Here is a 14160-nt window from a genome sequence, read left to right as displayed (position 1 = left end):
AAACTCCCACGAACAAATAAAAGAATTTTCTGCAACCGCCAGAAATCGAACCTGGGACTAATAGCGTAACAAAGCGAGAGCCGGTTGTCTTACCGATTTAGCGACTGGCCCACGCGGAGTCGCGGAAGACAGGTGGTGGACTCACCAAGCACATCTACGGATTTACCACCTTGCCGCGTGATAGCGTACCCGACCTCACGCGCCGCTGAGCCATCCGTCCGCGGCACGTCTAGCGGTCCCGTGCGCGCCTTCCGCGTGTGCTACGAGTTACAAAAATTAATCAAGCTCACACCAACGCACGGCTTGTCACTTCTAGTACGCCAATCGGCGAAAGCCTGTGGCGTCCGGTGTTTACGTAAGAAATCACAGCTCCTTTTCTCCCGCCCTCACGCCAACCGCACATCAATAAACACATTCAAATACTCCTTGATGGCCAGGCCATCACTCCAAGACCCAGCAGCAATATCCTACGCCTACATCTCCAGGCCAACACCAAGAGTGGCGTATCGTTACAGTGCTTCAAACACACAAATAATAAAATCCTACACATGATCAAGAGAGTTGCCACCAAGAAGCAAGGCCTCAAAGAAGCCTATGCCTTTCGATAAAATTCAAGCTTTTGTCCTCTCTAGAATCACTTACGTCAACCTCCTGTCTTCTTCACGGCAGGGTTGACATTAGGATGCTTTATATAATGATTAGAAAGGCGGTTGAGCAGGCACTTTGTCTTCTCCTAGGTGCGTCCACAAACAGAGGCTGCTTAGCACGGTGCTCCACAACCCGGTGGAAGAGTTGATAGATGGCCGTTTTTCTAACCCGAAGCTCCGAATGAGCTGAACTGTGGTGGCTCGCCGCATCCTTTACCAGATTGCCTGGGCCGCAAAGAATGCCAGTTCGCTTGATGTACTGTCGCACTCTTGGCGACAAGAATCCCTTTCCTTAGAAATATGAATCCGCCACGCGACAAGGGTCGCCAAAAAGCACGGGCTCAAGCGTTCAACACCACCCTGTGTGAGAATCATGCAGTGATCTACACTGATGCCTCGCAACATCGAGGGCAGTAGTACACCATCATAGCGGCTACTTCCAGAACGAACCTCCATGCGTGTGTCTCACTCAAGACTCAAGACATGATGGCCAAAGAAGAGGCAGCCATCACCTTGGCTCTCACTCAACAAGGGGTTTGGAAGTTAGTAACCGATTCATAAGCAGCCACTGCAATTGCCTGTCAGTTTGGGTACACCAGCGAGCACTCCGTGTGCTGAAAATATACTCCCGAAACGGTTTTATTATGCTGATCTGGACACATGCACACGCTTCCATGGGGGGCAGCAATTACGCCCACCCCACCAACAAGCCTGCGCTTTTACCCCTCGTGCAATGGAGCTGCACGAGTTCAGTCACCCGCTTGTCTCGTTCAGGGACACAATCCAGCATTATCGCCTTCAGAGAGATACCCTACCTTTGTCCCACCCTTACCTTTCAAGAGAAAAACGAACTAGCCTACCGCACATACACTCCGGCGCCTTCCCACACCAAGCGCGTCTTCACTTAAATACCCGAATCGCTACGAAGCTGAATGTAAATATTGCTCCGAACAAGGAACACTCCGCCACATAATCGGGATGTCCGCCTTTAGCCCTGAGCACTCTCCTCTCTTGCCGTCCACTACCCAGCCAGAGAAATGGGAGACGCTGCTGTCTAGCCCTGTCTGCCTACCAAGCTCAGTTGGTGGACAGAGCACAGGCGGCGCGAACTGCATATGGGCTCCAGTGAAGAAAGAGCCACTCCCCTGGGCCGCACACTGGGCCGTTCTGAAATCTGAATAGAAGTACTTCCTCTTCTTACTCCTCATGCTCCTCCTAGTCCTATTTTTTCTCGTCCTCCTTCACCGTCTCTGCCGCCGATCTCGTCGCCGCCTGAAGCGGTCAATATGGAGAAGATAGAGAAGATAGAAGCTCAAACACCGGGTTTGAGTTTCCTTTAATTTTATAAAAAAAACTTCTCACTCATGTGCTACACCAATACAACTCAACCAACCACCGTTCCTGCATCATCATTGATTTACTTGCCAAGAATACATCTGAAGTAAAAAAGGGTGTGAATTTGTAGAGCGACCATAGTGAATTTAGGGGCGCCAGCTTCGCTTTCTAACCAAATTCACAGGGTAGATCGGCGCAATTTTTTTGATAAAGTAGAAGGTGTGGAGTTTGTGTTTGCATTGCAACTCTATTGCTTGCTGAAAGTTTGAGCCGGTCGCAACAGGTACCGCTCTTTTTCCTTTCTTTGCACTGTCGTTGTCGTAGTAAATTTCATCTTCTCGAGATGGGCAACTGAAGTGGTAATTGGAGAATTCATTCCTCAGGTTAGGTATTGCGTCCAACTTTGGCGCCACAGCTTGTAAGAAAACAAGGCTGTATGTATTCGCTGTAAGTGCTGGTTGTGAGAATGTGTTTCTAATCAATATTTTTGTAGTGTTGTCGTCCGGAGACAATTAACTAGTTTTGAAGCAGCATCGCGTTTCACTTTGGCAGATCTGGAGGATTTACGCACCCTCGCTTCTCATTTAGCAGCCGCCATAGCGGTAAACATATTTTAGGTGATACCTGATCCTGCACTGATCCTACACTGCTCCTCCAGGACCCTGCGGACACGGAACGACCATCAAAACCTGACGACCGTCAGCACTCCCACTAATGACCCAGCGCAGGTTCTTATACCAATGTTATTCGCTGCTATCAAGGCTATTGTCCATTCACTTCGGTTTTCCGTAAGCCTCCCCGAAGTCGAAGCTGTCTTGGAATTCGAGCTGTTGGTGAACGCCTCCTTCTCATTGCGGCGGTGTTCGTCTGGAAGCATGCCATAACAGCGCAAAAGGAAGGGCCTGGACAGTCGCTTCAAATAAATTACAGGAAGTCTAAAATTTTTCATTCGAATGCTCGTGGCTTGCGGTCTAAGCTTGCAGACTTTCTTACGTTATTACCACCTACCGCTTCCCTTTCATTGTCATGTGAGATTCTCGTGTGGGTAATGAATTTCGTATGAAAGGTTATCAACTATTGCACTCGCGGAAATTTATTGGGCCAAGCAGGCTGTTTGTTGCTTTTCGGGATGACATGCCCTGTGTTTAAGTTAACGTCACTCTGCACGACACAAATAAGTATGTATGTGGGACTCTGGTAATCGGCCGTAAAAGCTGTACTTTAATGTCCGCCTACCTCGAGCCAGGTGCCGAATTCGACGTGTCGCGGGGAAAAATGTCATAAAGATCACGTCTGCTCCCTGCATTATTTGGGGGGATTGCAATGCCCACAATGTAAGGTGGGGGAGCACGACACGAGCGCAAGAGGGCCGAAGCGTGCTGATTTGCTAATCGTTTACGGTATTCAACCACTAAATTATAGCAGCATCACTTACCTCACGTCCCCTACTGTCACCAGAGGCATTGAACTATCATTCGTCTCCGTTGCATTTTGTCGACAATTTACATGCACCACTGACGTGGAAACGTGGAGAAGTTACCATTACCTCAATTTGATAACCGGTCTCGACGTGCGAGACTCGTCTCGATCTTTTAAAGTGTAATGTATGAACTGGGATGCATTTACGAGTGCTTCGAGTAGACTTGTGACAGCCATGACTCGGCATAACAAGCTTCTTCACTGGATTGCATCTTGTTTGCGGGACACCATGCGCTAAGTAACCAGTCGCCATGACATGTCAAAAATTATCTATAGTACCAGAGGTTATACGCCATACGAAGTCAGACGGACAGGAAGGCATTGCGTACCAAACCATACAGGACCTGCGAGCTTCTCGGCGAGCCCAAAGGCATGTCAGACGGCACCTGAACAGGCTATGCCAGCTACGCTGAAGGAGCTTCTGTGTTACGCTGAACGTCAGAAAGCCTCTGACATGCATATGGCGAATAGGGAATTTAATGCGAAAATGCACCCAGCAGCTACACCCGTTCATTGCCCTGTCCCTGCACGAGCGCACATTTTTGAAAGAAAATGGCGAAGACTACTGTAAATTTATTTCTCCACGACCAATGCCTCCCGAATGATTCGTGCGGGCCACCTCCTCTATTACCTCGCAAGTGTCCGAGCCAGCCCTTGATGTTCCCTTCACTATACAAGAGCTTTCTTCGGCTATCTTTGATGCGAACAAGCGCTCCACTCAGGCCATGACGGTGTCAGCTACAACGCCTTAGCGCATCTCTTTCGACCCTCTAAACTACGTCTACTGGAATTTTACAATTCAACATGGCAATGCTTGCAAAAACTGTGTTGCCTTTAAAACCTTGTAAAGTGCCAACCAGTTTTGCATTCTACCAACCTTTCTCAGCTTTATCGGAAAAATAATGGAAAAGATGATACATGCCAGCATGACATGGTTTCTCCAGAGCAGGAAGGCGGATCCAAAAGAAGTGAATGGTTTTCGTCAGAACAAATTAGCTTTAGACAATATCATTGCTATGGTGTCCTTACTCGACGAATCACTTACTTCTGGGGGCACACTAACCGCAGTTTCCATGGACATAAATGCCGCGTTTTATTTGGCCCTCCACACAGCAATTCTTGCAGCTCTTGAAGATGATGTGTCTGGGTGCACGTTATATGCATTGATAGTGGACGACCTTAATGGCCGATACCTTTTCAAGAACACACCAGAATGTCTAACTTCGCATTACGCCGTGGAAAAGGGTGTACCACAAGGTGCCGTACGAAGTCCGTTGCTGTTCAACCTGACCCTCATTTCACTCAAAAGAATCCTTCCTCGTGTAGTGAACATCACGTTGTACGCAGATTATACCTGCATGTCCTGTGGTTCTAGCTTACGACGATGCACACTGCAGCGATTATAGAGAGCCCTTTAAAACATTTCTAACTGTCTCGCATCCCGCGGCCTTCACCTTCCTCCAGGTAAAAACGTGGCCATTACCTTCGCACGAAAAATATGGATCGCTATCCATCGATACTGGGCTGGGGAATACTTTCTTCTGCACGGGTTAAAAATTTGTAGGAGTTTTAATCGATTACCCGATGTCTGGTTACCCGAAGGCAGATGGATAGGGAGCCGCATTTCTTCGGCCGCTTAGGTCTTTAAATGCCTTGCATCTGCGCGATGGAACAGGGATTGCCATTCAATGGTTATGCTGCACAATGGCTATGCGGATGGTGTGGTGCGTTACAGCCCTCTTTTCAGCATAAAATATCTGACACAAGCAACAAACTCCATGCGGTGGCAAAAACAACAACCTACGCACCGGTCTTGGACTTCCGAAGGGATCTTCCAGCATTGGAACCGTAGCAGAGGCACGTTCTTTGCCTTTTGAAGTTATTAGACAACAGGAGACCCTTCGAGCGCAATTGAGGAAGCGTGTACATGTAAGATATCATTTACTAAGTCGTGTTCCCGCCAAGTGCAGCAGCTCCGGATTCGCCCAGACCATTGATAGCATACCACTGTCTGTTCCAACGCAGCCGTCACCAAAACTGCGCCGTATTTCTCTCTGTGGAAGCTTGTTCCCAAAAAAAGTGAATGCGGTATCACAGTAATTGGCCACAAAAAGACTAAGCCTTAGTCAGCAATCGTCTACATCCTTTTAGACTACTTGTATTGAGCGCCTTCAGCAACAACATTCATATTCAACGATAGTTCAACAAACATGCAAAGCTCGTCTTCTGGTCTACGCATAACACAAACTGGTGAAATGCTTTCTTTCTTCTGGAGCCACAAACATCTTTCACAGCGGCTGCACTCTACGCTCTGAAAGAGGCAATCGTTTAAATCCTGCGCAATGAGCCTCACCAAAGGAGTATATTGACGGACTCCAACGCAGCTCTGCAAATTCTATCTATGAGAATGTTATTTTTCCCCACCGCACCGCTGCCTATAATACATCATACGTTCATCATCTTGCCCGTCTTCTGCAGACAACAATAAATTGCAGTGCTTACCTGAACACAGCCGCATGAAGTGTAACAAAAAAGCTGATGAAGCGGCCCGTAAAGGCCCTCTTTTCGAAAATATCGCAAGGCGTATTTCATGAAAACAGAATCTTCTGCCACGGCACACCACGTTCCGGTGACTGAAAAAAGCCGTGTATTGAGCAACGTGGAACCTATTTGCTGCTTTTTCTTCAATATTGACCCAGAACTTTATTCGAGACTCCCGAGACACCTTCCTCGTAAACTGGAAATGTTGTACCACCGTACACGGCTGAAATGTGCATATAGCACAACAGTGTACAGACTCGAAAACCAGGCTAACACTTTTGCACAACACTTCCAACACGCGTCTACATCTGCGCATTACACAAACACTTCCCGGAATGTGTGAAAAGAACTCCTCTCGCGACCACAACTAATCAGATACTTCTTAAAACTCTATGTTTACACCACAGAAGCAGAGCGCTGCTCTAAACACGTGCAAGGCCTCACCTCCAGGCCCTGACGTCACATATACAATAATACAACTACTTCCAGACACTATTTTAACACCCCTGCACCTATAGAACAAGATATGGCTTTCGAGGCACATTCTAAATTCATGGCGGGAGGCCATGGCAGTTGTTTTCTTGAAGGAGGGTAAAGACCCGTAGCCCCCGGAAGTTACCGTCAAATTGCTATGACGAGCTTCCTCGTGCAAGCGTCTTGAGAAGATGACAAACAGGATACTCCTGTACTTTCTTGAGTGCAGTGGTCTCCTCTAGAGCGGCGAGGTGGTTTCAGGGCGAGGCAATCCACGAACGACCGACCCGTCCTTCTTCAGTCCTACATAAGGGATAGTTTGTTTTATAAACTGCTTTGTGCAATTGTGTTTTGCGACCTTGCGAAGGCGAATGACACCATTTGGCATTACGGGGTCCTGCGTGACCTTAAGTGTGGGTACAGGTTAAACACCCTGTTGTGTTACTTGTCGGGAAGAACGTTTCGCGTTAGAGTCGGTACTGCACTTTCAAGCGTTCACGTGCACGAAAACGGCGTGCCACAAGTTGGATTGTTATGCTGCACTCTTTTCATAGTGAAGATGAAGTCTTTTGGGATGGCATTTCAACCTTCGATATCTTGTTCCATGTATGCCGCTGGCGTCTAGGTATCTTTTAAATCATGCAATATGTCCATCTGCGAACGTAAATTCCAGCTAGGTGTCAAAAAACTTGCCGGCTGTCTGATAAGAATGGTTTTAAAGTTAATTTAAATTAGGTTAATTTTCAAAATGTGATCCTGCTTTGTATAGGTATCGGAGGTCGATGTTCCGACGAAACGATGGCGGTCGACGGCAGTGGGCAAACGATGAGCTACTCCAAGCAAACTTCAAAACGTACAGTATGTACACTTTAGTTACACTGCGTATTTACAACTCGCATGGCTCGTTATCAAAACAAAAAGGTCGGCCAAGGTCCGCGTCGAGCGGTGGCTCCTCTCTCCCGTCTCGTCTGTCCTCCGCAATCACAACATCCAAATCCTCGATTTTACCACTAAAACCACACCGGAAAACTGGACGTCACAACTTGACAGTGAGGATGGCTCATTGATTGACCCACCCACGGACACTAATTGACCACCGTGAAAAAAAAGCTAGGTGGGTTCAAAATGGTCGCGTCACACACCTCTGTCACTCTTAGGAAGAAATCCCCAAGGATTCCGCCGAGCACCAATATAACACACATAAAACCGAACCAGCCAAAAGCAAACCTAGCGCAGGCCATCGGTTTTCGGGTGGCTTACACTAAAGTATTCTCCATACCGTGCACGCTTACAACTGTGTCGCACACCGCCTAAATTAACTTTCCTTTGTAGACAAACAGAACACTCAAGAAAGCCTGGTCGCCTACGTACAAATGCATCCCAGCCGCCAAGTCACCAGGGTTAGACGAGTAACCAACGCACAAACTTCGCCCAGTAGCTTCGAGCTGTGCAACTGCCGCAGACAAAACGTCTGGTGCCCTCTTGTCCGCTCTTAGCATTCTCGCGGCGGTAATCGCGTACGTTAAAATGTAACCTTACCTCTGTGGCGGTTTCGCAAACGAGCGCAATGAAATCCTCCTTCAAAATCTGACAGTGCTTTCAACTAATATGGGGTGACCACCGCGTTCGCATGGCTCGTCTCCTGACCCACTCGTCGGGTGAACACAAAAGCGCTGCGACCCCGAACGGGGCACCTTGAGTAATCTGGTTGGCGGTATTGGTGACCGCATGGTCTCCGAGCCCCCAAACCTAAGCTCTATCAACCGTGGTGATGCATTCATAGATGGAGTGTGAGAAACCATGAACGGTGGCCATCGGATCCCGGGTCAAGCTATGGCGAATGTGCTCCCTGTCTGTTTACCAGGCAGGGAGCTCCGTGACCTCTCTCCGTGTCAGGGTAACCCGAGCAAAGAAAGTACCCCCGTATAGGGGGCACTACGAAGTTTTTTTCCTGCCTTTGCCTTCGATCGCGCTCCAAAGGCAGATAACTACCCTCGTTTTTTACTGCAAAGCAGTATATATGTAACCACCCCCCACCAATTTTCATTCCGGTGTCATCGACTTACTCGGCGCCGCTCCGAGTTTTCTCCTCACCCCCGTTGATGCATCTTTCACAACTATTTTCTCTCTCGCCTCCAACGATGCTCCCTTTTCATGTTGCGCAGTCGCCATCTAACGCTTGCAGTGCGGTTATCAGATGATTTCGGAAAATAAACATAATCACGGATGGGCGTAAAAATGCACTCACGATTACCACACTGCCTGATAGGAAATTTGTGCGCAGCGCGAGCTGCAGTCTTCTCGGTCACGGCGTGTTTCTGCTGCGCCCCAGGAAGTGTTCGCGTGATCAGCGAACGCATGGCGGCGTGCGCTACTCGGATGCTAGCTCGCAGTGCACCGCCGCATGCGTCTAGCATGCTGCAAATCGTGTTCGAAACTCCCGCGCAAATGTCACGTGGTTCCCATTAGCCCTGGACAAGGCAGCAACGAGCGTGTTGCATGTCGTGTTTGAACCTCCCGCGCAAACGTCGCATGGTTTGCATTAGCAGTGGATGGAACAGCATCTGGGGAAAGTGTCAGGTGGAGGGCGCTCCTTGGTGGCAACGCATGAGACATGTGTGGGGGATAGGCAGTGAGACAGATGACGCCATAGCCGCTCGTGTCGTACTCTACTTCACACTTCGCTAGACGCTCCTCTCTGTTTTCTTTCTTTCGTCGGTGCTGCATTCACTCACTGGGCTGCGAGGACCTGAAACGCCGCTCCCGTGAAGCATAGGTAACGGCTGCCAGCAGGAAGGCCTTTTAGGGGCAAGCCCTTTGGCTTCCCTCTAAAATTACGGAGCTCGCCGTAGCCGTTTTCGGACAAAAAACAACTCCCCAAGTAGCTGCGAATCCCTACCGTTAAAAGAAAAACATCCCCACCTGGAACGCCGGCTTGAGCCCGTATTTCTTTTTCAGCTTAGAAAGCCTTCCGAGCGACATTATCGCCGGTGTGTATTTCATGCCTTTGTGCGCCATCACCGGTTGCTGGTTTATGCGTGCATTGTTTGCGGGTAGGAAGAGGGGGGCGTGTACATACAGCTAGGCTGCATTCCACTAGCCATGAAATGCCGGTTGTACTGGTGGAAGATGTAGATGTCGAAATTACATGGCTCAATTGCGTTAGGCGGATGTCGTCCTTAATCGAGTGGTACGAGTGTGGGTTGACGTGCTACACAGACATCCTACACACACAGTAAGCTGCATACGGGGGGGAAGGAAAACGGACAGCCACATGATTTTATGTGACAATGGAGCTCAAGGGATTCCAAGTTTTAAATTTTTTGACACTGGTGCATGGCGTTCGTTTGGAAGAAGAGCAAAAATTGAAGCGTTGGCCTGATCACAAACGCGAATGGGTGCAAAAACAATGGTAAGCTGTTGGCGGCAATGCTAACGCCTGAAGTTCAGCTCGTCGAGTAGCGGGGAATCCTTCCTAGATGAGCGGCAACTTGTCCGCTTGGAGTGGTGGCGTGAGCCAATATCACTTCTTCAGTGGGCTTTGAGGGGAAATTTTCGACGGCGTCTGTCTTTTGAAAGTAGTCGCACCAGACTGGTCGCCGGTTTATGCGTGCACACGTTTGTAGTGGAGAATAGTGGGACGCAGGAGGAGGGGCGTGCACGCGCAGCTATAGGTTGTATGTCCGTACTGATGGACGGTATGTCCGTTTGGCCGGTACGAGGTTTAAATGCGGAAGTTAAACGGCCCAATGGGACCTGTTCGGGGGCAGTGGTAGAGCTGATTGGGTTTGTTTGTTAGGCTATGCTCAGACTACCGACGCAAAAAGTGGCCTACGGACGTAAAAAAATGGCATTTCACGCAGTTCGGTTGGCTGAGACGTGAAACGACGTCATTCTTTAAAGGTACTACGACAGTAGCGGCAACAGTCTGAACCCGGCTTACACAAAGGGTAGGATGCTTACGACGCGGGATTGCCACAGGCAGTTTTTTCGTTTTTTTTTTTCATTTTTATTACCCTAAAGGCCCTTGTGGGCATTACATAGGGGGGGAACAACAGATTTGCACAATGCACTCTAACCAGCAGAAAGTACATTCACTAAAAGTGTTAAAAAAATACACACAAGATTACAATATACATTGAAAACCGCATACAAAAACAAGCGGAAGTATTACAACGAAGCGTTCAAAACAGTACACAAAAGATTACACTAAAAAGGTAAAACCGCATATAAAAAAAACAAGCGGAAGTATTACAACTCTCATTACAGAAAAAACGTCAAACTAAATACACGGCTAGGTCCGATCAAAAGTAGGACCCAGGGAACAAAAGGGAATAGTCTATATTCTATTGCACACACTGAAATAGTTGAACAATTTCCTCGGTGAATTTTTCGTAGTTAGTAATTGTGGCATTACGCTCCGGGAGGGCATTCCATTCACTAATGGCTAAGGGAAGGAAAGCAAGACGGTGCAGGTCGGTACGAGAAAATTCAGACTGCACTTTGTTAGGGTGGTTTACACGGGCGGAAATATGTTGGGCTGGTTTTATTTTTGAGGCAGCGAAGTTGTTAGGGTGATGGTAGAGCTGATGAAAAAATGTAAGCCTGGAAATTTTGCGTCTTGTATCCAGCGATTGAATACGGAGATTCCTTTTTATCAATATAATGCTAGAAAAGGGCGTGTATTGTCCTGATATGAAGCGGGCGCTCTTGTTTTGCAACGATTCTATTTTTGTGGCCAAGTACGATTGATAAGAATTCCAGATTATTCCAGCGTATTCAACTTTTGATCTTATAAAGGAGGTAAATGCGAGCAGTTTGGTGTCTTTATTGGCTTGACGTAAGGAACGACGAATAAAACCAAGTTTCTTGTGTCACCCAAAATTGAATTTATATGAACATTCCAAGACAGGTTGCTTGTGAGGTGGACTCCTAAGTATTTAAACGAATTGACAGGTTCAACAGTCCCGCTATTCAGTGTATAAGCAAATGAAACAACTTCTTTGCGTGTGGTGAAGCGCATAGGTTTCGTTTTTTTAACATAATGTTCATTTGCCATTCGGAACACCACTTTTCCAATCTACACAAGTCGGTTTGAAGTTTAGCACAACTAGAAGGGTTCGATACACGCCGATAAATTAAACAATCATCTGCGAATAATCTAAGCGAAGAATTAATGCCAGCACAGATGTCATTTATGTAAATTAAGAAGAGAGTGGGACCAAGCACAGACCCCTGAGAAACCCCTGATTTGAGTAACTGAAACGAAGAGTGTACATCATCTTTGGCAACTGCCTGTTGCCTATTACGAAGATATTCCTTAACCAACCCAATAACATTGAGTTTTATTTTAATATTTTCAATTTATGAATGAGGAGATTAAGGGGGACACGATCGATTGTTTTTTTGAAATCGATGAATATGGCATCCGTCTGCTCAAGTTGATGAAGGGAGTCATGAATATCAGTTGTAAGTTCGAACAGCTGGGTTTCACAAGAGCGCCCGCGCTGAAATCTCTGCTGATTCGGGAGAAAGTGTTGTAACTTGTCACGTATTTTATTATTTGGGACGATAGGATATTCTCGAAAAGCTTGCATACTACGGACGTTAAAGATACAGAATTCATTTTTATCCCCTGCTTTGAAGATTGGTACCACGTACGCTAGTTTCCAATCCTCGGGTTTTATACCGGTATCAAGAGACTGCTGGAAGATAAGTGCTAGGATTAGTGCGGAGTACTTTTTTGTAACTTTGAGTAGTTTAGTGCTTATGCCATCAGGACTGGTACTTGAATACGATGGCAATCGCTCGATCGGTTTTGTAATTCCTTCGGAGGTGACTAGAATACAAGGCATGCTGTGCGGAAGACTAGTGAATAGGCTTTGAGAAGGTATCGGACTCTCATCCACAAAAACACTGCAAAAATAAGAGTTGAAGATATTCGACACCTCTAGACAATTCGAGTGAGATTCGAAGATAAGCTGAGGCATTTCTTTTGAAGGTGGCGGAGAAAGAACTTTCCAAAATATTTTAGGGTTGGTTTTCATGAACTTTGGTAAGTCGACGTTGAAAAATCTGTCTTTGGCCTGTTAGTTGAGTTTTTTGCACACTTTTGCATGTTCAAGATAATCGCTCCAGTCCTTGTCTTTTTTGCTGCGCCTGGCCTTGACCGACAATCGCTTCTTTTTATTCAAACATCGCTTTATATGTCTAGAAAACCAAGGCCTATCAGTAGTTTCAAGAAGACATTTTTTGGGGACATATTTTTCCTGTACCGATCTCAGCTTGTCTCGGAACCGCAACCAGTTTTCATGTACCGAACGCGCTTGATATGTCTGCGAGAAAGATGTTACGAACTGTTCCAAGTCTCCGTTTAGGTCCGCGAAATTGCTTTTAGCAAAGTTGTACACGAAATTCTTCCGGGGTATCTTCTTTTTTGTAATTGACCTAAACAAACAATGAACAATGCGATGGTCACTGAGTCATTCTAGTACGTGCACATCAGCTTGATCAGGGTGTGTAGTTAAAACAAGATCAAGAATGGCATCTGCACGTGTAGGAGAAGTCACCAGCTGGGTTAATTAGAAAAACGATAAAAAATCCAAGAAAGCAGTGCGTTCGTGCACTGGCCTTATGCCATCAGTTGATACATTGGACCAGTTTAAAATAGGAAAATTAAAGTCACCGGTTAAGATGATTGGAGAGTTCCTATACGTATGCTGAATTCCGACGAGAATGTCGTGTAGTTCGTCGATAAAATCTGCAGGTGAGTCAGGCGGCCTGTAACATGCTTCAATAACTATTGTTGCGCTCGGTAGGTAAAGGGCAACCCATAAAGTTTCAAGAACGCTGTCCACATGAATCAGCCGCATAGGAATATGTTTTTTTCGTGGCTATCAAAACCCCTCCCTCCCGTCTGCCATCACGATCCTTACGAAAAAGAAAAAGATTTGGAAATTTCCATTTCACAACTGTCGATCTGTGATGTGAGCCATGTATCCGTCCCAACAATGACGTCTGCATTGCAGGTATGAATAAAAGTTCCATATTTATCTGCAAGAACAAAGCTTGGGTCCTTCCAGGGTTCATACCGCTAATAGGCTAGAAAGTATGCTCCATCGCCAATTACAATAAACATGTTTTGTTTCGTGCAGTCCTTGGACTGTGTCGAGCTTTGCAGGTGATCCTTTTTCATAGAGGGGAAAGGCAATAATTTTTAACCTTGAATATTTGGACAAATCAAAGCAGGTTACCTCTCCATCCGTATTTCTTGTTTCGAATTTTTTTGAAAGTATCGTCCGCAAAACATACCACGCCAAAAAGCTCAGAACTGGTGAAGTGGTAGTTGAAGTAAAATCTCAGCAGCAATCTAAAATCCTCCGGAAACAAACCGGCATGGCACGTCTGGAAATGAGGGCCACACACCACCGCAGCCTCAACATCTCTTAGGGTGTGATCTCTGGGGTAGATCTTCTTTTCGAAACCGATGCGACCTTTTGGAAGGCCTAAGGAATCGGGGCGTCACTGCTGTAAAGCGCATATCAGATGGCAATTAGATAGCGCATAACCGATAGCAACTAAACACATTATCCTGACCTTCGATCGATCCACACTTCCAGAATCCAAAAATGCCGCTTTTATACATTGTTCTGTCGCCCTTACATCCCGAACCCATGGCGCAGCT

This window comes from Haemaphysalis longicornis, unplaced genomic scaffold (assembly GCF_048455015.1).
Source record: "Haemaphysalis longicornis isolate Haplotype H1 unplaced genomic scaffold, Haemaphysalis longicornis Haplotype H1 scaffold_11, whole genome shotgun sequence".
Classification (NCBI taxonomy): domain Eukaryota; kingdom Metazoa; phylum Arthropoda; class Arachnida; order Ixodida; family Ixodidae; genus Haemaphysalis; species Haemaphysalis longicornis.
Note: the sequence above shows the minus strand (reverse complement) of the source record.